The sequence below is a fragment of the Bidens hawaiensis genome, unplaced genomic scaffold (assembly GCF_021521415.1).
Source record: "Bidens hawaiensis isolate Kalapana, Puna unplaced genomic scaffold, B.hawaiensis_p1.1 tig00031489_1, whole genome shotgun sequence".
Classification (NCBI taxonomy): domain Eukaryota; kingdom Viridiplantae; phylum Streptophyta; class Magnoliopsida; order Asterales; family Asteraceae; genus Bidens; species Bidens hawaiensis.
This window is the reverse complement of record NW_027495314.1, coordinates 23172-49689: the sequence shown is the minus strand read 5'-3', so window position 1 is coordinate 49689 and position 26518 is coordinate 23172. Positions and strand designations below refer to the sequence as shown.

At 37.6% G+C, this 26518-nt stretch overlaps 1 pseudogene; it reads left to right on the top strand.

Annotated features, from left to right (window-relative positions):
- Nucleotides 1-302: 302 nt before the first annotated feature.
- Nucleotides 303-26518, top strand: LOC143582194 (protein NRT1/ PTR FAMILY 5.10-like; annotated as a pseudogene).

The following is a 26518-nucleotide window of genomic DNA, read 5'->3' as shown; positions in this document are numbered from 1 at the left end:
CAAACAAAAAATCATAAAGTTTTTCTTTATTCTTTAAATCCACCATCTCCTTACCAAGGCCACAAGAGCAGCCGTTGCAGGAGCATCGTGGTGTAGGTAATAAAGATTGCAATTCGTCCCATAAGATACGAAGCTTTGTAAAATACGTCGAGACCGAGGCTCCTTCTTGCCGTGTCGTGGTAAGCATATGCTTTACTTCATACGCCCTCGGGGCACTTTGTTTTCCAAATCTCTCTTTCAGGTCGTTCCAAATCTCCTCCGCCGTGTTAGCGTATTTAACGCTATTTCTTATCTCCTTCTCCATGGCCGTGTTTAATCATCGCGTCACACCTTATCCATCCCATGTATTCCGCAGCGGTGACGTCTGGCTTTTTAATGGTCCCGTCAATGCAACCGGTTTTGTTCTTAGCAAACAGAAAATTGATCATCTCTTGAGACCAATCAATATAGTTGTTGTCGGTTAGGGTTTCACTCACGTGCATTTGTCGGGGGTAATCGGAGGGATGAATATAATAAGGCGAGTTATGATCAAGGGTAACAAGGGTGGCGTCGTTCTTGGTTTTGTCGGTCATGGTGGATAGGACGGAGAAGAATTTTTTTGAATTTAGGGTTTGTTTCCTGCCTGCTCTGATACCATAAAACTTTGGTGATAAGAGATGTATATTATTAATGATACATAAAATACAAATTGTGTACATGCCTTTTAAAAGCCTCTATGTTCCGTGGCGGATCCAGGATTTTTTGCCAATGGGGTCTCATATTTTCGGTGTTCAAATTTTTTGGGTCGGTCGTTGTTCAGGTCGGGTCGAGGCGAAGAACATAATAAAAAACAATATCATAATAAAACTTTCTTTTCAATCATCACTACCTGAACGGGTCAAAATGGGTCGGGTTGACACATAAACACTTTGTTTTCCCTTTCTTAAACATTTTTTAGATAGAACCTAGATCCACCCTTTCATAAGCATGTGTTGAAAACCATTAACTTAAACTAGTGAAAAATAAAACTGATATTTTAAAGTGTTTGAATGTTTCTAAAGAAAACCATGCATAAAGTTGAAAACAATGATATGTATTTTAGAGGTGTTTGAATGTTTCCAAAGTTATCATTGCAACATTAGCAATCAAATGATTGATTAACACTAAAAATTAACACAAAAAACCAAAAACTGAGTCTTGTAAGACTTGAACCCATGACCTTTCAAAGATAAAACAAGGGACTTTCCACCAGACCACATCAACATTAATAGTATGGGTTCCAAGTATTAAATCTTATGGGGTCCTCAAAAAATTTAATATACCGCTTCTAATAAATTTTAAAAAACATTGGTGTCCCGGGACCCCGATCCACACTATGTGGGTCCGCCCCTAACTATGTTAAATAAATCACTCCTAATAATCAGGAGAATAAAATAAGAAAGAGATATGGTCAAGTTAATCGTCAATATACGGTGAGGGAATTTGGGAATAATTTAAGGTTTCAATACACTGTGAAGCACAAAGTGCTCCATTAAAACACCACAGTACGCACATCACTCCTCACCTGGTCTCGTGCCAGAGTGCGCCGCACTCTTGCTAATGCCACTGGATATGTCTTATCATATAAGAATACATTCTTATAAATCCTCTCATTTATATACTTGCTAAAGTTTTATCACTCCACTAATGTAACACAAACCCATTTTCAAAGTTCACGTTCTCAAAACACACTACTTATAATGTCGATTTCTCATTCACATCAACCAAATTTTTGGAAAAATAAGAATTTTAGTAACTAATACAAATAATTATTTATATACAAATAATAAAATTTCCATCAAGAATGATGGTGACACGAAAATATATAAAATTTGTCATGATTAGCATGTATTAGGTAAACATAATTTTCCATTAAGAATGATGGTGACACGAAAATATATAAAATTTGCACATGATTAGCATGTATTAGGTAAACATAAATTTCCAACAAGAATGATGGTGACATGAAAATATATAAAATTTGTACATGATTAGCATGTATGTGTAAGGATTCTAAGAGAATCATTGGCAATTTGAGAACTTTGAGAACCATTTTGGATAACTTAAAAAACCCTTTAAAAAAATATTAAAAAATTATAAAACAAACAAAACCGAAAATTTTAAAAAAGTAAAAAACCAAAATTCTTATATTTCATTCCGGTTTCATTAAAAAAAACCGAAAATTTTTTTTCTTTTTAATTCGTATTATACCTATACACATATGTATACTTTCATTTAATCTCTAGTTACGTAATATACACATATGTACATTCTCATTTACCTTAAATTATACATATGTGTATAGGAAAAAACATATGTGTACATATTATACATATATGTATAATAAAAAAACCGATTTTTTTTTCTTTTTAATTCGTATTATACCTATACACATATGTATATTTTCATTTAATCTCTAGTTATGTAATGTACACATATGTACATTATCATTTACCTTAAATTATACATATGTGTATAGGAAAAAACATGTGTGTACATATATGTACATATTATACATATATGTATATGTATAATTTAGCTAAACCGAGAATCTTTTTTTACGTTTTTGTTAGAAACCGGGATGATAAATAAGAACTTTGGTTTTTTTTATTTTTGTGTTTTTTTTGTTTTATAATTTTTTTTATTTTTAGATTTTGTTATGATCCAAAATGGTTTCTCATGGTTCTCCATTCTTAAAAGTTATCAGATAGTGATTTAGCTAAACATGCCTGTAATGATCGACTAGATAAGGGGAGAATCAGTGATGCATACTAAAGTTGAGACATTGACATGGATGAAGACAGTTGCGAGTCTGTAGGTTCCCAGCCGGATCTACACGGAATATCTCGTTCTACGTAGGTGCGGAATCCCTACGTAAGACGATACGAGCGTAGAAGACAATACACGTTAACACGATCAAACACACGTTACAATAAACAAAGACATGTTGTATTATAACTGGAAACACGTGATACACTGATCACCGATTACACAAACTCGTAAACAACTCGTACAATCAATTATGATCTCAGCCGTAACCTAAATTATTTAACAGTCGACAACTTCGCCTAGCATGTTTTAGGCGAAGTTGTCACTAACTTCGCTAACTCTACAAGTTCGCCTATATCAGCGAACTTGTGAGAACTTCGCTTACATCCAAAACACAAATCCAACTAACTCGATTACAGACACTATATACTGAACTACTGACATCATGTACCAACAGACTCCCCCTTGGCAGTAGCTTCATATCTTTATCTTCAAGCACGTGTCTTGTAATCTTCAACAATCTTGTTTCTTTCATCTTTAAGCATGCACTCCTTCTCGTACACAAACCGAAACAACTCTTTGATATTTCCTCGCTTCTTCTTTCCAAGCAGGAATATAAAATATCTTCTTCTCATTCAGCACATGCAGATCAACTTGAGACAAGTTCACTAGATGCATCGGATCATACACTCTCAGCAACTCTTGTTCATCTTCGTCCTCCATTACTGCCTCAGCTGTTTCACAATCAACGTACCACCACTTCAGATCTTTCAGCACATCCTTGGGCATTTGTTTCATCGGCACTTCTTTTAAACACCGGATCGGCTTATACTTCATAATCATCCAAGGCTTGCCATCTGCTCTCATCCCTCTATCTTTGTCTTCAATAAGCTTTCCTTTCTGTGGTTTCAACAGCTCGAACTTCTTTTCCTTTATACTTTCCTTCCATACTATCTTCCCAATGACTCTAGCCATGTTATCATCACTTCTGTTTATCAACCCCAATCTGGCTAAGTCCTTCACTTCACATTCTGGCAATGTATTCAACGATCTCAACATCCTCTTGAAGTACTGAACACCATCATACCTTTTAATCACAAAGAGCCTCAACTGCTCATCATATATCCAGCATATAATCCCCTTTCTCGATTCAGCATATCCCCTGATGTTGTAACTTTTCTTGAACATAGTAGGGACCGCCGGTTTCTTTGTCTTTACAAACCACTGAGCGTAGCCTTCTTTCCATCTTGGCTGCTCTTCCCATTCCGTCTCATCGTTTCCCATATCTTGACCCATATCTGACTTATCAACTTCCGGAATCTCGTGCTCAATGTTCTCCTCTACAATCTCTCCCTCTTCAATATCATTATCAATAACAATCTCTGCACCAATCTTCTCTATCTCATCAACCGGTAACACATCCTCATCACCTATAAACTCATCATCCATCAACTCAGCATCCACGACCACCACATCATCACCCGAACCGCCAGCTGCACTTGTTGACTCCCCCTGAGTTGTGGAAGTCCCAAGAGCTTGTTCAGTTCTTGGCAACTCTCCACCTGCACCTTTCGATGCATTGGGATCATCGTCTCGATCATTTCGCTTCTTAGTCCTCAGCTCATCACCCTTACAGCTCGTCTCCCCCTGAGATGCCAAGAACTGCTTCAAAGCATCAATGATTTTGCCATGTTCTATCAGCAGGGACGACTGTATCTGATTCTCTGCAACAAGGCGCTGAATAGCATGGGTCTGGATAAGATTTACCCTTGATTGTTCTGCCACGACCCTCTCAAGCGCTGCTATTCGTTCTGAGTCGGATAAGGTTGCATCGAAATCAAACCTCAGATGTGATATATCTTGAGTGTACTGAGGAGGGATTTCCAATGTAACCGGGACCTCAGAAGTAGGCGTAAACGTAACCGCAGGTGGTATCGTAACTGACAACCCTGCAGTAGCAACCACAGTCGACTCAATAAATCTTGCCACAACCTCCGTTGTAGTAAGAGTTGGAGGTGGCAACGATACAATCTCCGGAGTCGATAGTTGGAATGTAGTGGGTGGGAGTCCAAATGAAGATGAGGTAGCCACCACGGGAACATCCGTGGCGCTTGGCCTTGTAACAGGTAACGATGAAGGGACCATAGTCATACCGGACAGTGCGGGTGGAGTGAAACGTACCACCCTTGAGCTCTCACCAGCTCCCGAACCTGCACCTGTCCGTTCCCTTCTTGATCTGCGAACCAACTGATGTACTTCTTCCTCATAATCTGAATCGCTGTCATCATCGGTTCTCTTTCTTCCCATGAATTCGTTCTTGAGTTACCAAAATTCATCTCGCTTCAGCCACATCATCATCAGAATCAGAATCAACCACCGTTGTAGCTGCCCTAGTCACATTCACACTCGAAACCCTTTCAACCAAGACCTGTACGTTTTCCTCAGGGTCAACCCTCTCCATATCAAAGAATCCTTGACCGCCAAACGCAGCATCAAGGTTTACATTGTCCTCCGGTGACACAACAGGAGCAGCAGGTATAACTTGAGGTGCTCCAGCCTGTTGTGGTTGAGGATCCCGAAACTCGTCCCCACGAGCTGGAACATACTCTGGGTTGATCAAGTACCCAAATAGTGGAGTATGTCGAGGACGGAGCTCAGGTTTACTCCTTGCACTGGATGATCTGCACTGAGCGAAGATCATTTTACTTACACTTTCCACATATCTGATTGGGCGGCGCTGAGGTAACGTTGGAGCAACGTGATTCAAGATCATCTGAATGAATCTTGGATACATAAGAAATCTCTCACGCGCCACCGCTCTTCTCTGACGATCTATTTCGTAGAATACCATCTGACTAAAGCTGTAACGCTTATTGTAAGTCAGAGCGGTCATCGCCGACTGCATGGTCGCACCCATGCCATCTGTACCAGCCTTTCTCCCTGACATACACACGATCATCACGTGCATGAGAAAGCGCCACTGGTCTAGCAAGAACCCCTTGCGTCTCTGAGCATCCCCCAAGGGACCAGAATATCCCATCCTCAGAAACGCACCATCTCGGAATGGAGCCACGAAATCTGTAGGATCGTCTCTCGTTTCATCTTCAAACCGCAAAGCCGCCCGGATTTGTTCAGATGAGAACTGAACTATCTGATTGTTGACCGTTGCTCGCATAACTGGGGGCTCGACGCGACAGTCATACTCCACTGTCTGCCAAAAATCCTCGATGTTTGGCAAAGATATTGGCAGTGTTGTGGTAATCGCGTGGAATATACGCTAGCGGAGTAAGAACGTGTTGATCTCGCGGAAATCATCAACACCGCTCGCATCCGGGTCTAATGTTATGTACATGGTATGCCCCGGGAAAAACTGTCGGTTGTTGTCTCCTCCTTCATCACCACCAGCACCGCCTGCTCCAGCTACAGCTGCCATTTCTGCAACAAACAATCTAAGTTAGAGAATCGTCGAGGCAAATCACAAGTTCGCCTGTTACCATGAGCGAAGTTATGATTTATTCTGTATAGGCGAAGTTAGAGGTGGGGCGAAGTTGGGAACAACTTCGCCTGAACTTGAACTTCGCCGGATAACAGTTAAGTAAAAAGGGCCAGGCGAAGTTAATGATAACTTCGCCTAACCACAACATCGCCTCAAATACTGTTACATAATTAATTATCAGGCGAAGTTAAACCTCAGGCGAAGTTAAGAATAACTTCGCCTAACCTGTAAGTTCGCCTGAATATGAATCGACAACAGTTAGGTTTTCGAATCGACGTGTAGATGGTGAATTTGGAGATTGAGGATCTCGTAAAACATGTTTTTATGAAGTTCTAGACGATCAATATGATTACGACTACGTAATAACAAGTTTGAAAATCGGGTATTGAGGTTTCGACTAAACAGGGTCGCGAATCGGGTCGATACGGCCGTTGATTTACATCAATGACATAGATTATACGATACTACAAGCCTACACACCTTGAAATCGGATTAGAATCTAGACAAAAATAACACAGATGTAGTCGATATATAACTTCGCTTAGGGTTTCGGAAATAAGTTCGTTGGTTTATGAAAATTATAAACTGTTTGACCTTAAAAATCCTTTATATAGGGTCAAGGTTATACAGGCGAAGTTATGGATAACTTCGCCGATATTAAATTTTACAAAACAAACCCCATAATTTGAACAATTTGCAATTAAGTTTTAAAACATCCTTTAAAGCGTTAAATGATACGATCAAGACCAAGTAACCAGATATAAAATCATACAACTACATAAGTAGAATAAAACTTAGAAATAAAGTACACGGGATCAAATTTCAGTCTCGACAGGGACTACTATGTTTTAGAAAAGATCCGAACAGGAATCATACTAATTAAGTGACTATCACACAGATCCATGTTCAGCTGTATTATGACATAAAGAAACATGTTGTAAGCAGGTAAATAACTTAGAATGGTTTTCATCGCTTATGTGATACGGGTTAGGTTCAATTAAGCTCAAAACTTAAATTGGCAACAACTCAGAGATTATGATGCCTCCTATCTATTCTCAAAGCATATTTGGCTTTCCCCAAGTCACCCCGAGTTGACCTCGACCCGTAGTGTCTGATTAAATAGTAAGTACTCTTCGATCTTTTGACTCTTCTTCCCGTCCTTTTTGTTACATCTTGATTGAGAAGTATTAACATTTTAAGCTCTAGAATGTCTCAATAACACACACATTTTTTTTAAGTATTTACACAACTTTAGAGTAGTAAACAACTGCAAGTCCCGAATCTGGATCACTGCAGTTTCTTGACACGCTATCTTCACGGGAATCAGAACACTCACGGGCTCGTGTATGACTGGGTAATCGCTTTTTTGCCTATCATTCGGAAAGATATATATGGAGACATGCACAACTCTTAAGGAGTTTCCACGTAAAATCGAGTAGATTTAGTTAGTATCACTTCTACTTTTACGCACCATAAAAAGCTACTATGACATACAATGACTGTTCTAAAGTCTTTTAGGCCTAATAACTTCACTAGTTAAGCACACAGAATCAGTATATCTATCACTTTCCAAGGTTGGATCAATTTTCTGTTAAACATAGTAAAGGAACTTCTTACGGAGTAGTAGACTTGAAAATAATTTCATCTCCCAAAAATTTTTTTTTAACTTCTATCACCCCGATCAAGTCGAAGTTTTCAGGTAAACGGCTATCCTGAAGATCCAATGGATCAGCCGGACCGACCACATACGAGTATGTGTCCTTCTAACTAAGTATGAACGACTAATTTTCAGCGAAAGAATTAAAAACACATCATAAACCGCCCCGGTCACTTTCAGTCATCTGGTTAATGGCTATCCTTATATTCTACAAGTAGAAATGAGGACCAAACATATCCGAAGATATGTCCTTCAAACTGAGGCAACCGACAAAATTCTAAGCGATATTGACGTTTTTTTTTTAAACAAAAACGAAAAGCACGGTTACTCGGGATTGATCATCCCATTCAGCTCAACAAGGTTTTGAAAACGGGTTTTGTCAAACGCTTTAGTGAACAAATCAGCGAAATTATCTAACGTATCAACCTTTTCGAGCACAATCAGTTTCTTCTCAGCACAATCCCGTATAAAATGATGACGTATGTCAATGTGTTTAGTTTTGCTATGCTTTACGGGATTGTTAGTTACTGAGATAGCAGCAGTGTTATCAATGCAAATAGGAGTATGAGTGAAATTCAGACCATAATCGCGCAATTGCTGTTGTATCCAAAGAACCTGGGGAGCAGCAGTTCGATGCTGCCATGTATTCTGCTTCACAGGTTGAAATGGCGACTGAGGTCTGCTTCTTGCACTGCCATGACACTAATCTGCCTCCAAGAAACTGACATCCACCTGTTGTTGACTTCCGATTCTGATTGCACCCTCCATAATCAGAATCTGTATAGGCGACCAACTCCAAGTCTCCTCCTCTCGTGTACCACAACCCTAGCTTAGGTTTGCCTTTGAGATACCGCAATATCCTCTTTGCACCCTTCAAGTGAGATTCCTTTGGGTTTGCCTGAAAGCGATCACAAAGACAAACTGCAAACATAATATCAGGTCTAGAAGCAGTTAAGTACATTAAAGAACCTATGATTGCCCGATATTGGGTTGGGTCCACGTCAGCATCACTGTCTGAATCAGCACCCAATTTATGGTTGACGCAAACTGGAGTATCAAATGGAGTGCTGTCCTCCATCTTTAAGCGTTTGAGAACATCATGGACATATTTAGTCTGATGAATGAACATCCCATCTTTCTTCTGATCAACCTGCAGTCCTAAAAAGAAAGTTAGTTCACCCATAGCACTCATTTCGAACCTCTTTTTCATGACGGCCTCAAATTCCTGACACATAGCGACTTTTGATGCAGCAAAGATGATGTCGTCCACGTAGACTTGCACCAGAAGAAAGTCGATTCCTTTTCTCTTAAAGAACAGTGTGCTATCAATCTTTCCCCTTTCAAATTCATTCTCAAGCAAGTAATCGGATAGTGTTGAGTACCAGGCACGAGGGGCCTGATGTAGCCCGTATAGCGCTTTACTTAGCTTGTACACGTGATCAGGAAAGTCTGGGTCAGGAAAACCCGGAGGTTGCTCAACGTACACAACCTCATCGACTTTACCGTTAAGAAACGCACTCTTCACATCTAACTGAAATACCTTCATCTCCTTGTGTGCAGCAAATGCCAAAAACAATCGAATCGCTTCCAATCTCACCACAGGAGCAAACACTTCATTGTAATCGATCCCCTCTTGTTGATTAAAACCTTTTACAACCAGCCTCGCCTTGTTCCTGATAATAATCCCTTTCTCATCTCTCTTGCATTTGAAAACCCATTTGGTGCCAATCGCATGCACATCCTTCGGTTTTGCAACCAAGTTCCATACCTCCATTTTCTTGAACTGGGCTAACTCTTCTTGCATGGCTTCGACCCACGAGCTGTCATTGAGAGCCATTTGATAGTTCTTTGGTTCAATCTGGCTGATGAAGCAGGTGTACAAGCATTCGTTAATTATGCCCGTATCTTTAATGCTTGTGTAAACACAGGTGTGCTCATTCAAGCTTTGTCTTGTTTGTACACCGTTGGACAGATCACCTATCACGTTCTCCAAAGGGTGATTTTTGTGAACTCTCGTAGTCGGAACCGAACTGACTTGCAGATTGTCTTCCAGGTTCGAAGGTAGCTCATCAATGGGTGATTGTTGTTGAGAGTGAAATGGATTGAAGAATTCCTCTTCAGTAGAGGCAGCAGGGGAATCGACAACATTTGACGAGGAAGGCTGACATTCATCATACTGCGGTCGTTGCCCAAAAGTTTCTTCCTCATCATAAAGCATCTTCGTAGCAATTCTCTCATCAACTTCTGCACAATCCAAGTAAGGCATGTTAAAAGATTTGAAAAGTCTATCATAGTCGAAAGCCCCAGGGGGTCCCGTGCTTGGTTTTGGTGATTTGTAACTTGTGATATCAGTGTTACACACCACCTCAACCTTGTTGGTCGATGTATTAAAGACTCGTCTGTTGGGAGTCCCAATAACGTATCCGACTAAAATACCTTCGTCGGCTATTTCACCAAATTTAGAATGTGTCTTTAATATCGAACACGGGGACCCGAATGGTTCGAGACCACTCAAGTTGGGCTTTCTCCCATGCATAAGTTCATAACATGTTTTATTCAGTCTTTTAACAGTTAAAACTCTATTAAGGATATAACAGGCTGTTGCAACAGCTTCAGCCCAGAACACCACAGGAAGTTTCGAATCAGCCAGCATGGTTCTGGCTCCTTCAATTAACGTTCTGTTCTTCCTCTCAGCCACTCCATTTTGTTGCGGAGTATACGGAGCGCTGTACTGGTGTTCTATCCCTTTCTGTAAGCAGAAGATCTCCATCTGATAGTTTTTGAACTCTGTCCCATTGTCACTCCTGATGTATTTAACTCTTTTCCCCATAATATTCTCAACCTTGGTAATCAAATTTATTACCATCTGAACCGTTTCATCCTTTGACTTCAGGAAATATACCCAAGAATATCGAGAGAAATCATCAGTTATCACCAAGCAGTATGATGTTCTTCCTAGGCTTTTTACATTCACGGGACCGAAGAGATCCATGTGAAGTAGATCTAGGGTACTGACTATTGAATTAACCTTCTTGGTGTGATGGGATTTCTTGTGTTGCTTTCCCTTTTTGCACGATAAGCATTGGTCTTCAAAGTTGAAATTCTTCAAGGGAACACCCAGCACCAGCCCATTCTTGACAATGTAGTTCATTTTCCGAAGATGAATATGCCCCATTCTTCGATGCCATAACTCGGACTCCGATTCAGTTGCTTTTGACAGAAGACACGATTCTTCTGTTGCCATCTCCGTCGACCTCATGTCCATAACATACGTATTCTTTTCTTTTGGAGCCTTCATTACTATCCAATCCTCTGGTATCTTGAAACCAGGATACAGTACGATCGCTTCATTCTTGGTAAAGTGCACAGTGTAATCTTTGTCACAGATCTGCGATACACTCAGCAGATTATGCTTTAGTTCTTCAACGAAATTCACCTTCTCTAACGTCATTTTACCATTAGTCACTGTCCCAATTCCAGTAATCCTTCCACCGCTCTCTCCAGCAAAACTTACTTTTCCTCCCTGAACAGGTTTCCATTCGTGTAACAAATTCTTGTTACCCGTCATGTGCCGGGAACAGCCGCTATCCACAACTCATAGATTGTTTGCAGCCCTGTTCAACTGTTCCTGCACGATTAAAGCAGAGGATTAAAATCTGGGGACCCAAGACCTATTGGTCTTGGGTCGATACATCCCGTACTTTGGCTGTCCAAAGTTAGTATCAGTATGATTTCTGTAAGTCCTAAAAGGATACCTTCTTGTAAATTGACTATGAGGTCATCCAAACCTTCGTGAATTAAATGAATTATTACTCATGATTTGGTTGTTAACAGGGAAAAACTGAGATCGATTTCTTTGAAAACCTGGATTAGTCCAATTTCTGAACTTTGATGAGTTTTCATTTTTACCATTATTGTACTTACTGTTAGTTCTGTTCTCAGTTTTTGAAGGCCTCATACCTCTGAATCTCTGCTTCAGAGGGCAATCAGCAATTAGGTGTCCTAATTGATTGCATCTGAAACAACTCCTGTGTTCAACTTTCTTTTCAATAGTTGTTTTAGATGTTGAGGCTGCATTACTGCCCGTTTGTCTCACATATGGTGGGACATACGGGTTTAGTGGAGAATTCTTTTCAGTTGTTTTATGTTTCTCTCCACTTTTTGGTAACACTGCCTCTTCTTTTGTCTCACTAGACTCGGATGTCTTGTCCGAATTTGATGAGACAGGACTAGGAGCAGAAATCTTAACATTAGAAACAGGCTTACATGTTTCGCCTTTACTAACTTCTGGATCTTTAATCGTAACCTTAACCAGAACTGTCTGACCAAAATCAACATCAACAGATTTCTGATTACTAGGATCATAAGTATAGTTATGATTGTAAGGTAGTGGAACTTCATGACATCCAATTCCTCCCCTTTTAACTGGGGAACTTTGATCAATAACGAGGTGATCAAGTATAGCGGAGGAATTTCTAAATTGCTCAAGTTTTCTGTTTAGTTCCACCACTTTCACCTGGTGATCAGCTATCTGTTTATCCCTTTCAGCTATTAGTTTGGTTTTCTCTTCTAACACTTCATAGCTAAGATCAATTACTTGTATTTTCTCAGCTAGACTGGCTTTAAGACTTCTAATATCTTTCTCACTAGCTTTTATTTTTACCTTATAACTGTTTTCTCTAGCTTTAGTGAAATGATGATCTTCTTTTAATGTTTTAAATTGAGCATCCAAACTAAAAACTGATCAGTTATAGTTGTCAATTGTTCAGACAGATTTTCACATTTCGTACAAGGGAGTTTAGTACTTACCTCGGAGAGCTGGTCTGTCACTTCTGCCATGTAAGCTTCATTTTCGCCAGTCACTTTCTCACTTCCTGCAGTTTCGATGGTCACTAAATTGGCCTGTTCGAACACTTCTTCAACATGCAGATTCCAGTTGTACTCCCCGTTCTGTCTGGATATCATCGCCCTATTCTCACTACTTCCACCACTCTGTTGTGTAGATCTGTTCTGACTGCGTTCTACACGTTCATTTGTGCACTCTTTAGCAAAGTGTCCATTCTGTTGACAGTTATAACACCACACCTTTGACTTATCATAACCTGGTCTTTCACCAACAAACTTTCTACCAGTCTTCTTCATAAACCTCTTAACCCTTCTCACAATCATCGCCATCTGCCACTGCAGATCCATCTGTTCCAGATCATCAACATCGATCTGATTATAGTATTCGTCTAAAGTTGCAGGGTCAACAATCTTACCTTTAATGTAGTTTTCGTACGAAGCAATGAAAGATGCATAGAGAGCAAACTGCTGTTCAGCAGATTTAACACTCATGGGCATCTTAGAGTAGTTGTTGTTAGGAACACTTGAGGAAAAACTACTCTTGGTTGCTTGAGGTTTAGAAGCGTTTGATCCACCAGCTACAAAACACACATCACCATTCATGTTGAGAGATACATGACCTTCATGTGTTGAGTTAGCGCCCGAGTCTCCTTTTGAGTAGTAAGCAGATGATTCAGACTTCGAACTTGAACTTGAATTAACTTTTGCACCATATATTCCCGGATCTTGAACCTGATCAGGTGGTGTCTCTTTACGAACCATGTTAAGTTCAAACGTTCGTAGTTTGTTGACTGCTGTTTCCAAGTCATAGTCGGCAAACTCTTTATCTTCTCTCATCAAGACAGTATACATCTCCCATTTCGGTGGGAGAGCATCAAGAAGCTTTTCCACGATCTCATCTTCTTTGTAAGCAATGGAATAATTGTTGAGTTCGGTCATCAGATGATAATATCTCGTGATGATATCATCAAGTGATTCATTCTTCAGATACTTGAACACAGAGAATTGGGTTTTGAGTAGTTTAATCTTGGATGCACGTATCCCCACATTACCTTCAAATCGGTTTTCAAGCGCTTCCCAAAGCTCTCTAGCAGTTTTATACTTCCTGAAGGTGTGAAGAATCTCTTGTGGAAGAGCCATTGTAATCGCAACATGAGCTTTGCTTTCAGCCTCATACATCTTCTTTTCTTCCTCTTCCATCTTGTTGTATTTCTTGATTTGTTCACGACCCTCATACAAAGCAGTTGGTGGAATGTATCCATCTTGAATGCACACCCACATCTTAGCATCTTGATATTTGACATATTGCTCAAACCGATCTTTCCACGCCACGAAATCGGTTCCCTTAAGCATCTTCGGTGCCTTAGTAGCTGAACCCGCTTCCACTTCCATTTTCACCAGTTCCGTAATATTTATTGAAGTCATCTTTTACGAAACGAAGACACACAGAAACACGAAAAATAAAAATTTTATTCTGAACAGTACTGTAGGCGAAGTTAAAGTTGACTTCGCTTAAGTCTTATCTTCGCTTGAATTCGTAACTTCGCTCTCTTTTCTAAATTCGCCTAATTTGGCGAAGTTGTGGATAACTTCGCTTAAGTTAAACGAACTTGTGAGGTAGGCGAAGTTGTGGGTAAATTCGCTTGAGATAAGCGAACTTGTGAGGAAGGCGAAGTTGTGGATAACTTCGCTTAACCTTATATCTTCGCCTAAACCCTACAAACAGTAGCGGCAACTTCGCCTGATGAACACGATGGTTTTGCAGGTTTGATTTCTGGATTTTGCGAGGTATACGAAGGTGTAATGGGTTGTTTATGATGGTGGGAGGTGAGTAGGACACAAAAACTCGGTAAACTCGTCCCGTGAATAGTCGAACGGAACGATTTCTACACCCGCGTGATAATCCCGAACCACACAATCATGAGCAAAAGCTCTGATACCAATTGTAGGTTCCCAGCCGGATCTACACGGAATATCTCGTTCTACGTAGGTGCGGAATCCCTACGTAAGACGATACGAGCGTAGAAGACGATACACGTTAACACGATCAAACACACGTTACAATAAACAAAGACACGTTGTATTGCAACTGGAAACACGTGATACACTGATCACCGATTACACAAACTCGTAAACAACTCGTACAATCAATTATGATCTCAGCCGTAACCTAGACTATTTAACAGTCGACAACTTCGCCTAGCATGTTTTAGGCGAAGTTGTCACTAACTTCGCTTACTCTACAAGTTCGCCTATATCAGCGAACTTGTGAGAACTTCCCTTACATCCAAAACACAAATCCAACTAACTCAATTACAGACACTATATACTGAACTACTGACATCATGTACCAACAGAGTCTTCGCTACTCGACAACTTGGTCACCGGTGCCACTAACTACAAAGGCCGTCTAGTCCTCAGATCCAATTCTGGTTGCTGGAGATCTGCAAATTTCCTCATCGGTAACGTTAATTAAAATTAAACCTTAAACCTCTCTCTCAAAAACACACTGAAAAGTAGTATACGATTTTCAGGTGTCGAAGTGGCGGAGAGACTTGCCTATTATGGATTCAGTTCAAATTTGATTACGTACTTGACTGGACCATTGGGCCAATCCACAGCAACAGCTGCGGAGAATGTCAACGCCTAGTTCGGAACGGTGTCGCTTCTACCACTCGTTGGAGCTTTCATTGCAGATGCTTTTCTCGGTCGATACCTAACAATAATAATTGCTTCTCTGCTCTATATTCTGGTTTGCCATCTTTCTCTCTTCACTTTCAAATTTGAATATATGATCGCCATATTAAGCAAATTTGAATGATGAACAGGCGTTTGCAATGATGGCCTTTTCAACTTTGATTCTTTATGACTGTACTTCATCATGTTCTTCATAGCTTCAAGTTATCATCTTTTTCGTTGCTTTATATCTTGTGGCATTTGCACAAGGTGGGCACAAGCCCTGTGTGCAGGCTTTTGGTGCTGATCAGTTTGATTCACATGATCCAGAATAACTCAAATCCAAAAGCTCATTCTTCAACTGGTGGTTGTTTGGATCGTGTGTAGGGGGGTTGTTGGGATCTTTGTTGTTAGTTACATTCAAGAAAACCTTAGTTGGGGTCTTGGATTTGGGATTCCTTGTGTTATCATGGGGCTTGCCCTTATTCTTGTTTGGAACCATGACTTACCGGTTTGATAAGAAAGCCCAAGAAAAAAACGCTTTTGCGCGAATCAGCCATGTGTTTGTTACAGCAGCTCGGAATCAGAGGGTTACATTGTTAGAAGAGGATGCGTCTCGAAGCATGCCTCATCAAGATTCTCAACAGTTCAGGTAATAAGCTTTATTGATATCCCGGTTAAGCATGATTTATTAGATTTGCGCCTCTATGAGAACATGGTTGAGGATAAATTTTCGTTTAGATATAAAATTAAGGTTAGTGAACTTTTTACGGTGGCTATCGCTTGTCTTAGCATATAACTATTAGACCACTTCTTGATGTTTTATCATATAACTATTAGACCCCTCGTTGTGGGGCTTCTTCAAAAAGAGTGGCAAAGGTGAGGTGGTAGGGCTTTTAAAGCCCCGACACCATGTTGGCGCTTCAAAAGAGGGACGTTAAAGTGATGGCTGGTATTGAGTTGTCGCGACATGAAAGGTTTAGTGGTGGAAGAATGTTGACAAATGGTGGGGCCCAAATCTATAGGGGTAATGGGCTTTAAACCACAATGGGGCTTTAAAGTTAAATCTCTCACCGCTATCTTTTTTTAGTTGCAAAATCCAATCTTTTAAAAGCAGAAATCATTGCTAAAATCTACTATACAATTAAAGCAATAACTATTTTCATAAATAATATGCATTCTTATAATTTCTTGTTAATAAAATAATTCAAAATTATATTAAATTGCATTTAACATAATTCCATTCAAAATATTCTAATCTACTATAGTGTAGTAGTAGTAGTAATAATAATAATAATAACAACAACGCATGTGTTCCTTAATGAGTTTGAGTTTTTGTTTTCAAAGTTTCATGATGGTTATTTTTTATTTTGGTTTCATTTCGGTTTTCGATTTGTGTTCGGTTTTAGTTTTTATAAAGTTGTTTTATTTCAGTTCGATTTTGTTTTGTTTTTCTTTTTAGTTTCGTTTTATGTGGGTTTAACTTTATTTAGTTTTTTGTTTTGGTTTTTATAGTTTTTTTTGTTTAGTTTCTGATTTATCGGTTTTATTTTTTTAGTTTCATTATGGTTTATGTTTAGTTTTATTGGTATTTGGTTTTGTTTAGGTTTTCGGTTTTGGCTTTGGTTTTGTTTTTTTTTCAATTTAGTTCTGTTTCAATTTGTATTTAGTTTGCTTGGTATTTGTTTTTAGTGTCTGTTGAAAAATGAAAGTATATGAATGGTTAAATTAAGTGAAAGGTTCACATGAGTTTCAACTTTCAAATGGGTTGAAGTCATTGAAGCTTTATATTTTTTTGGATCTTTATAACCATTAATAATGAATTCCATTTGGTAGAAAGGATTTCAAAAGTTAAGATTGGTGTATGAATGTTATGTCATCAACTGTGTTCCCAGTCCAGGAAGAAAAGTAGATCGAATCATTCTTGGATGCTTACCGGAAATCTTTCCTAGATGCTTATTTCTGATTTGCATGCTTTCTAGACTAATGTTAGTGAAGTTTGTTTGTTTTTTGTTAATATAATTTTTTAAATTTTATGAAGTTTATATTTTAAAGTTTAAATTTTCTTCGTAACATTCTACTATAAAAAGTTATTCTTTGTTAGTTTATGTATTTCAATACTTTGTTTACGTATGAATATGAATTGCAATTAGAAATCATGTTGTTGTCTCAAAAATATATTAAAAAATAACTTTTCGTTTAAAACTATATATGTATTTACTTGACGATTTCTATATTTATGTCCGTATCGTACACGAGTCAATAACCTACTAAATAAATATACAAATATATATAAATCAAATAAATAATAATCTGATTCTTGAACAACTTAGGCAATGTATAGTATATGTTTAGAATGTTCAGGTTCAAATAGCCACCACCTCTGTATTTAATGATCTTAAAGCTAACATCTTCATGTTTTATATACTAATTTTTCTAAGCTATATTTGTAATATAATTTATACCTTAAAAACATTTGTTTATTTTTTTTAAAATGTATTCAGTTTTAAATTATCAAACTCATTTGTTGATGTGAGGCTAAAATTAATAATTCTACATTTAAATAGCATCACTAGATTTATAAGCGGGTTGTTCTGGTACTTTCTAACACATAGCCTTGTGCTCAATTAAAAAAATGTAAAGTAAAAATTTAATCAGTGATGATTCAGAAGAATCATACAAACAGGCAACTGAAGTTATAAGCTTTAGCGAAAATGAAAAAGGTTTTAAGTCAGATTATATGATTAATTCTGATCAGTTATCTAAATTTAACAAGCTCAAGTTCAAGCTTGATACAAGAAAGGTTTTTAATCAACTCAATAGCTTATAAAGTCTAGTTTCAAAGGCTTTTTCAAGAAAAAAAACAAAACCTTATTGCTTTAACATTAAAGAATTTCAGTAGATATAAATGATACATCGGGGAAAGTATTTTTGCCACTCTTAACAAAAGGAGAAATAGTAAAAAAACTTTTGACTACTAACCCCGATTTAAGAAGATCTATAAATATGGTGCATATATAAGAGCAGTAAAAATCCTTTAAAATGCACAATTCAGAGATAGAATTAATTTTCCTATTAAAATGGCTCTTATTGATAACCGAATTATCAACAGACAATATGCTCTCTTAGTAGAAGTACATGAAAATTTAGCATATGATAAATTTATGTTTACTATATATCCTAAATTTGCTTTACATCGAGATTCAATAGAATTCGATAAAACTCTGAGCTTCATGCATCAGTGCGAAAGAATTGATCTTATGGAACCAGGAAATAAAATATCTACGATTAATTATTAAATCTCCTATGCCATAACCAACAGTACTCATTCAATAGCGTACAAAGAAAAAAAGAGTATAACTATTGAAGACATATTCTCAGAAATAGAAACAGTTGAAGAAAGTAAATTTACTGAACCTTCACAACTTCAAGAAAATTGAACAATTAATATAGCTCGAAATAAACAAATTTTAGGGTCTAAACCTAGACATAGCTTTTCTGGAAATTCTTTTAAGATTTCGAGAACCCACTTCTACAGAAGCACAATTAATACGATCTATGTCCGAAAGAATATATAAGTATGGAGAAATATTTATCCTGTAAAATACACTATCTCAAAATTTTCTATTTTCTAAAAACAAAAATTTCTGGAGATAACAAACAAGGACGTCTTGTCAGATGACAGATGTGGTTCTCAAGATATTCTTTTAATATTGAACATATCAAAGGGCCAAAAAAATGTACTAGCTAATAGTTTAACACGAGATTTTCAAATTACGTAAGCAATGACGTAATCCTTTACTATAAATAGAAATGTGTCTCTTTCAAAGATTCATCATTAAAACACATTTAAAAGAAAGGTGATGGAAGAAGAAAAAGAAAAAAAACTCAAGGCTCTAATCCCAAACATTCTACCATAAAAGTAGAGCGAAATTTATTAACAACCAAATGAATATATATATATATATATATATATATATATATATATGTGTGTGTGTGTGTGTGTGTACTTGAATACTGACAATATCTATATTAGTTAGTTTCGAAGGAATACAAGAGATTATCAACCTATCTTATCCCTACAAGTCGTAACGTAATCTGGTTTAAGCCTAGGTACTTTTGTTAAATACATAATTCGTCAAAACCGATGGCTCTGATATCAACCTGTCAAACCCGGCTCCATGGGTCTAGGCGTGTGACCATGGTTGGTACCTGTTTTGAAAGTACATAAAGTATATGTTGCGTTGCGGGAGTCTTTTCTTGATTAAAATATTCATTTATAGAAAACTCGGGAATTAAATACCCAGTATTGTTTTACAAAACGTTAAAAGTGATAAAATGTTAATTTACATCTTTTGCATAATTAAAACCAAACTGAGTCACCAGAAGCGTCTAACATCTATACCCTCCATCTTTTACTGCATCTTCTACTGATTACATGTAAAATAGTTTTATAAAATACGTCAGCGATAATTGCTGGTGAACACGCTGATACTAATCATTTATATAAACCTTTAGCTTCACTCGTAACAACTCAGTGGCCCTATAGACCGGCATACCAAATATATCACATAGTTAAGCCCTAACGGCCCTATAGACCGGCTCAATGAGTAGGGACATGATGCTAACTGTAGCAAGGTATGACTACCCTCTGACCACATATGAATAAATCCAGACACTATCTAGCCTGAGAGACAGCGACTAATAAAGTTTTAGGGATCTATAATCCCATGCAAACTTTGGCACGTTGAAATTACTCGATTAAATAGTTTAAAAAGAGTTGGGGGCGTATTCACCTTTAGATGAGTTGCTTAATTAACAAATTCTCTGTATTTGTTGAACGATTACATTGGACCTATAGTTCGAGAATAATAGTTTAATAATTCGTCTAGATCAAATGATCTAGCTTTAGACCTTTAGTCTGGTTAAAAGCTTTAAACCTTGATTGAATATTTTATTGTTAAAATATTACTGTAGACCTTTAGTCTATAAAATCATACTTTTTAATATCGACGTTTCTTCTTGTAAAAGAAATCATCTAAATTCTACGTTTCTTCCTCTAGAAGAAATCATGTTTATAAAACTACTATGTTTCCTCCTTTAGAATAAATATTATTTATTCAAAATGATTACTTCGTTTACTTAAAGCCTTTTTGGTTCGTATGATGTTTGGTGTAGCATGATTTGGCCTAATAGGTTTGAACATTCTCATTAAGCTCTCTTGGAAAGTAAACGGGTCCCGCGGTTGGTTGAGATTTATACGAATTACTTTCCTTAGACAAGAGACTCGACTACCGGTGTTGTCACCCTTCCAGTTACTGCATTCTCGTCATGTTTTTCTGTTTAATTATTTATAAGTGTCTTTTATAAAAAAAATAGCGTTTCTTCCTTTAGAAGAACGTTAATTAGCAATAACCTTTATATGTAAAACTTTATCTTTGTAAGCATTTTTATATAGAAAGCTTAAATATATCTATAAACTTTCCAAGGTTTAGGCTATACCCTCGACTAGGATCTTGGCTATGAGTTGAAATATCTTAATCATAAGTCTTACCTTAAAATGGGTATAACAATTAAGGACGAACGAGCAGTACTTCGACTTACGTAGGATGTTGGGTATGAAACGTTGAACTCTATAGCGGCGTCGGGACTTCAACTCGGTGGCACAAACTTTGAGAAAGTGGGAGTGATTTGGTGTTTTGGATGCCACAAATGAGGAACCCATATTCACTCTTTATAGTCACCCTGGTCAGACCATAAATCACCACCATTCGCAACATGTCATTCTTGCGATGAGTCGCGCTATTTGGTGTTGACATGTGGCATGCTATCTTGATTAGTCACTAGCTACATGTTAATTTAAGAGGATATGTGGCATTGTATGCTGGCATGTGTCATTCCGTTTCGCCACCATGTGACATGTGTCGTTTCATGGTGATGAGTCATATGACACGTGTCGCTTCCATATATCTTTAGGTAAATGACTAACTGGTCCTTAAACTTTCTAAATTGTCAAAATTGGTATGTAAATTTGTAGGGTGTTACACTTGAAGCAACGCCGCCGTTGAACGGCCGAGAATGAACGAAGGTGGAGCAAGTGTGGTTTGGGAGGGAGAGTGCGGATATTGTGGTAGGAGAGGGTGACCACAAGAGAGAGAGAGACACGAAAGGTTTTTTTAATCGTGGGAGATGATTATAAGAATTGTTGGATATCGAAACGTTTCGTTAAGTCCGTTTGAAATTATTCAAGCTAGACTATTGTTGAGACTTCATTATCCATCTAAAGGTGATGAGAATCACTAGCTATCGATAAAATCAGCCAGCTGCCGGCTTTCTTTTCAAAAAATACGCATGCCATCAGGAAACACCTTTGTCATCTTGTCAGGAAAATTAACGGCCAACGGGAACATATTTGCAGGTTTTATATACGTGGCGTGCGATTATTGGTGCAAAAAAAATGGCGGTCTGGGTGGTTTTGCAACAGACAAGATGAAGCCGGGTAGATTTACATTGACATTTTTGAATTTATGTTGGTCAAAATGGATATTTTGGTTCTTTTCAAAAAAATATTTTAAATTCTAATTCCATTTTATTTGATTGTTATTGCTAGGGGTGGCAATCTTGACCCAAACCATTTCAAATAGATCAATTTTGGTTGTTTTAGAAATCATATGGGTTGGCTTGGGTATAATTTTAATTAAATGAGTCAAAATGGGTCACTTGAAATTCCACCTTATTTTTGGGTCAAAATGGGTTGACAAATTTAAATAAATGAGGCGATATGGGTTAGTGTCTTAAGGAAAAGTGGCAGGCTTAGGTTGAAACGGATTTTGGATTGGAACAAGTTCGGTTTACGTTTTGGCTCGGATTAGGTTTTGAGCTTACACGAGTTTTCGCAGTAGACAGGTTGGGTTTCGTTTCCTTTGTTTCTTTTTGGTCGGTTTCGGAGCATTTGACGGGTTGGGTTTCGGTTTTTTTTGTTTGTTTTTGGTTGGTTTCGGATTCGTTTTTGGTTTTTTGTTTCGTTTTGGTCTTTTTTCAATTTCATTTCTGTTCGTTTTCAGTTTTTTAGTTTCGTTTTAATCGATTTTTTCGGTTTCGATCAATTCAGTTCAGTTTTGGTTTTTTGTTTCATTTTTGTCGACTTTTCGGTTCAGTTCAGTTCTCTTTTTTTTCTTTTTTCTTTTTTTTAACGAGGATAACAGAGGAAACATGCTATTATTTTACTTTTTTCGTTTTTGATTTATATTTTGAGTTATAATTTTTTTTATGATTTTTTTTTGAATTTTTTTGAGAGGTTTTTTATGTTAATAAAAGCCCCTCAAAAGAAAATTCAAAAAAATTAATAAAAAAAACATAAAACTCAAAATATAAATCAAAAACGAAAAATGTAAAAAAAATTAAAACGTTTCACCCATTGTCCTCGTTCTTTAAAAAAAAAACCCTGTCCCGAAACCCGTTTTGACCCGTTCTAACCTTGACACATTCCGACCCGGACCCGTTCCAACCTGAACCTCTTGACCCTAACTTGTTCCGACCCAACCAAAAATTAAACGTTTCACCCATTGTCCTTGTTCTTAAAAAAAAACCCTGTCCCGAAACCCGTTTTGACCCGTTCTGACCTAAACCTCTTGATCCTAACATGTTCCGACTCAACCAAAACAACCATTTTTTTAGTTGACCCATTCTAACCCTAACCCGTTTCGACCCAACCCAACCCAACCCATTTGTCACCCCTAATTTTGAGTTATGATTTTTATTATTATTATTTTTGAATATTTTTAAGGGGTTTTTTTATCTTAATAGAAAACCCCTTCGGAAAAAATTCAAAAAAATAATAAAAAAATCATAACTCAAAATATAAATAAAAAATAAAAAATCTAAAAATACTAAAATATTTCCGCCGCTATTAAAAAAATCCCGAAACTCGTTACTGAGACCCTGACCTATCCTGACCCAAACCAAAAGAACCCTTTTTTTACTGACCCATTCTAACCCTAACCCGTTTCGACCCATGACTCATTTCGACCCATGACCCGTTCGACTCAACCCAACCCATTTGCCACCTCTAGTTGTGGATCCAAATTTTTAGGATTTGGTTTGTCTTTAATCCCTTATACATGGTTTTAGTTTGTCTATAATCCCTTATATATGGGGTTTAAAAATTAGACAAATTGAATTTTAATAATCCTAACTTTTTTACAGTTGACTGATAATAATAACATATTTAACTTTTTTTTGTCATTTGTCCACCTTTCATCCTATTTTTTTTCTTATTGGACAATGCTTTCCGAATTTCAAATCGATGCTTTAACGCTTTTGATCAAAAGAAGAATACGGGTATACTGATGTAAAAATTACCTCGAAAAGGTGTTCCAAACAACAAAACGGTGCTTCAATTCGGGTGTTTAAACTTCCAATTAACAAAAATCAAGCCGTTTGAAGCCCCGTTTCAAGGCAAGTTTTACGTGAATCTACTCGTATCGTTTTTCCGATCAAAAGCCCTAAAACATTATTCGCAAAAAACTTAATGGAGTTGGGTTTTTTTTAACGAAGGTCTAATAAAAAAATAAGATGAAAGGTGGGTACTGGTGGCAAAAAAATTTTGAGATGAAAATATTATCAATCAGCTGCAAAAATACGTGGTTATTAAAATCCAATTTGCCTAAAAATTAAAATGATGGACTCATTCTATGGTAGTGACGGATACAGTAATCGCATTTGTAGATGAAATGTGGCATGTTTAGAATTAGGGATGAATTCATAAGTCATCAGACATTCAGCCATCAGTACTTGCATTTGGGGTTTAGAAATTAACGAATCAGTGGTACATGAACATGTATTAGTTAAGCCTGATTATATCTGATGATAAAATTGAACTTTACATTTTTTAATTGCAAAGCAAATTGAATCGAGTATGAATATATAAAATTTGCACGCATGCATATGCACATGCACATGATGCATGTGCATGTCCTGAAAGTATTCGGATATCCTCGATGCATTTATGCTTCCCGGAGTTTCATTAACGCGAACGAGACATTGAAATGGATGACGGCAATTCTCCTCTACTCGAAAACTTTGTCAACGGCGTCTTTGACTACAAAGGCCGTCCGGTTCTCAGATCCAAATCTGGCTGCTGGCGATCTGCATGTTTTATCATCAGTGTGGAACTAGCCGAGAGAATTGCTTTCTGTGGACTCCGTTCGAATCTGATTACGTACTTGACCGGACCATTGGGGCAGTCTACGGCAACTGCGGCCGAGAATGTTAACGTCTGGACTGGAACGGCGTCGCTTCTTCCCCTAGTCGGAGCTTTCATCGCGGACGCTTTTCTTGGCCGATACCTAGCAATCACAGTCGCTTCTCTTCTATATATTCTGGTTTGCCCTCTTTATATCTTTTCTTTAAAAACATATGTTATTTTTACTCTACTTTTATATTCACTTTCAAACTTGAATGACTACAATATATATATATATATATATATATATATATATATATATATATATATATATATATATATATATATATATATATCAAGCAAATTGGATTGATGAACTGCAGGCACTTGCATTGCTGGCTTTTTCAACTTTGATTCCTTCTTCACATATTCAAGTTATTATCTTTTTCGTATCTTTATATCTTGTGGCATTTGCTCAAGGCGGACACAAGCCCTGTGTGCAGGCTTTTGGTGCTGATCAGTTTGATTCAGATGATCCAGAAGAACTCAAATCCAAAAGCACATTCTTCAACTGGTGGTTTTTTGGATCGTGTGTCACGGCTACAGTTGGTCTCTTTGTTGTTAGTTACGTTCAAGAAAACCTCAGTTGGGGTCTCGGATTTGGGATTCCTTGTGTTATCATGGGGCTTGCCCTCATAGTATTCTTGTTTGGAACCAAGACTTATCGGTTTTGCGAGAAAACCCAAGAGAAAAACGCCTTCAGGTAATAAGCTTTATTTATAATCGGGATTAATTAGCAGGGGTGTTTAAAATTTGAATCTTACTGTTCGACCCGAGTTTCTAATTCAAATTCAAGTCCTTTGACCAATTTCCTTTCAAGTAACAAAAGTAACCACAAACCGACCCATTTGTATAATGCATGGAATGAGTTTCGAATATCTTGTTGATACTGTGTTGATAGCAGATTTCTTAATAAAGCTTTGGTTTCCCCTAACGGGTCTAATGAAGATGGGGCCATATGCAGCATTAGTGAGGTGGAAGGAACGAAGGTGGTTCTTAGACTAATACCAATATGGGTTAGTTGTTTGGGGTATGGAATTGTATTTGCTCAAACTTCCACATTCTTCACCAAACAAGGAGCAACCATGGACCGGTCAGTCGGGTCAACCTTTGAGATTCCACCTGCCGCACTACAGGTTTTCGTTGGCCTCTCGGTTATCACCCTCATTCCCATCTATGACACCATTTTAGTCCCTCTTACCCGAAAAGCAACAAATATACCATCCGGCATAACAATGCTTCAAAGAATTGGAACCGGCAATTTCATAACTATTGTTTCAATGGTTGTTGCAGCAATTGTAGAAGCAAAAAGACTCAAAGTTGCTTGTCAGTACGGATTATTAGATGATCCAAACGCAACGATCCCAATAAAGATATGGTGGTTAGTACCTCAATATCTTTTGGCAGGAGCTGGTGATGTGTTTACTATGGTGGGTATGCAAGAATTCTTTTATGACCAAATGCCAAGTGATCTAAAGAGTATAGGCTTAGCACTTTACCTCAGTATTTTGGGAATTGGCAGCTTTCTAAGTGGTTTTACAATCTCAATCATTGAGAAAACAACAGGCGGAAATGGTCAAGATGGTTGGATATCCGATAACTTAAATCAAGGGCATATTGATTATTTTTATTACCTTCTTGCTGGAATCAATGCAGTCGCATTTGTGATGTTTGTATATGCTGCAAAGTCTTATGTATATAGGGGAGAAAGAGCCATGTAATGTTGCTGAATTGTGGTGGAATTAGTGAAGATTTGTTGTGAACTGATGTTCATAGATGCAACAGGATGTAATTGCTGTAATGATTGTTTAAA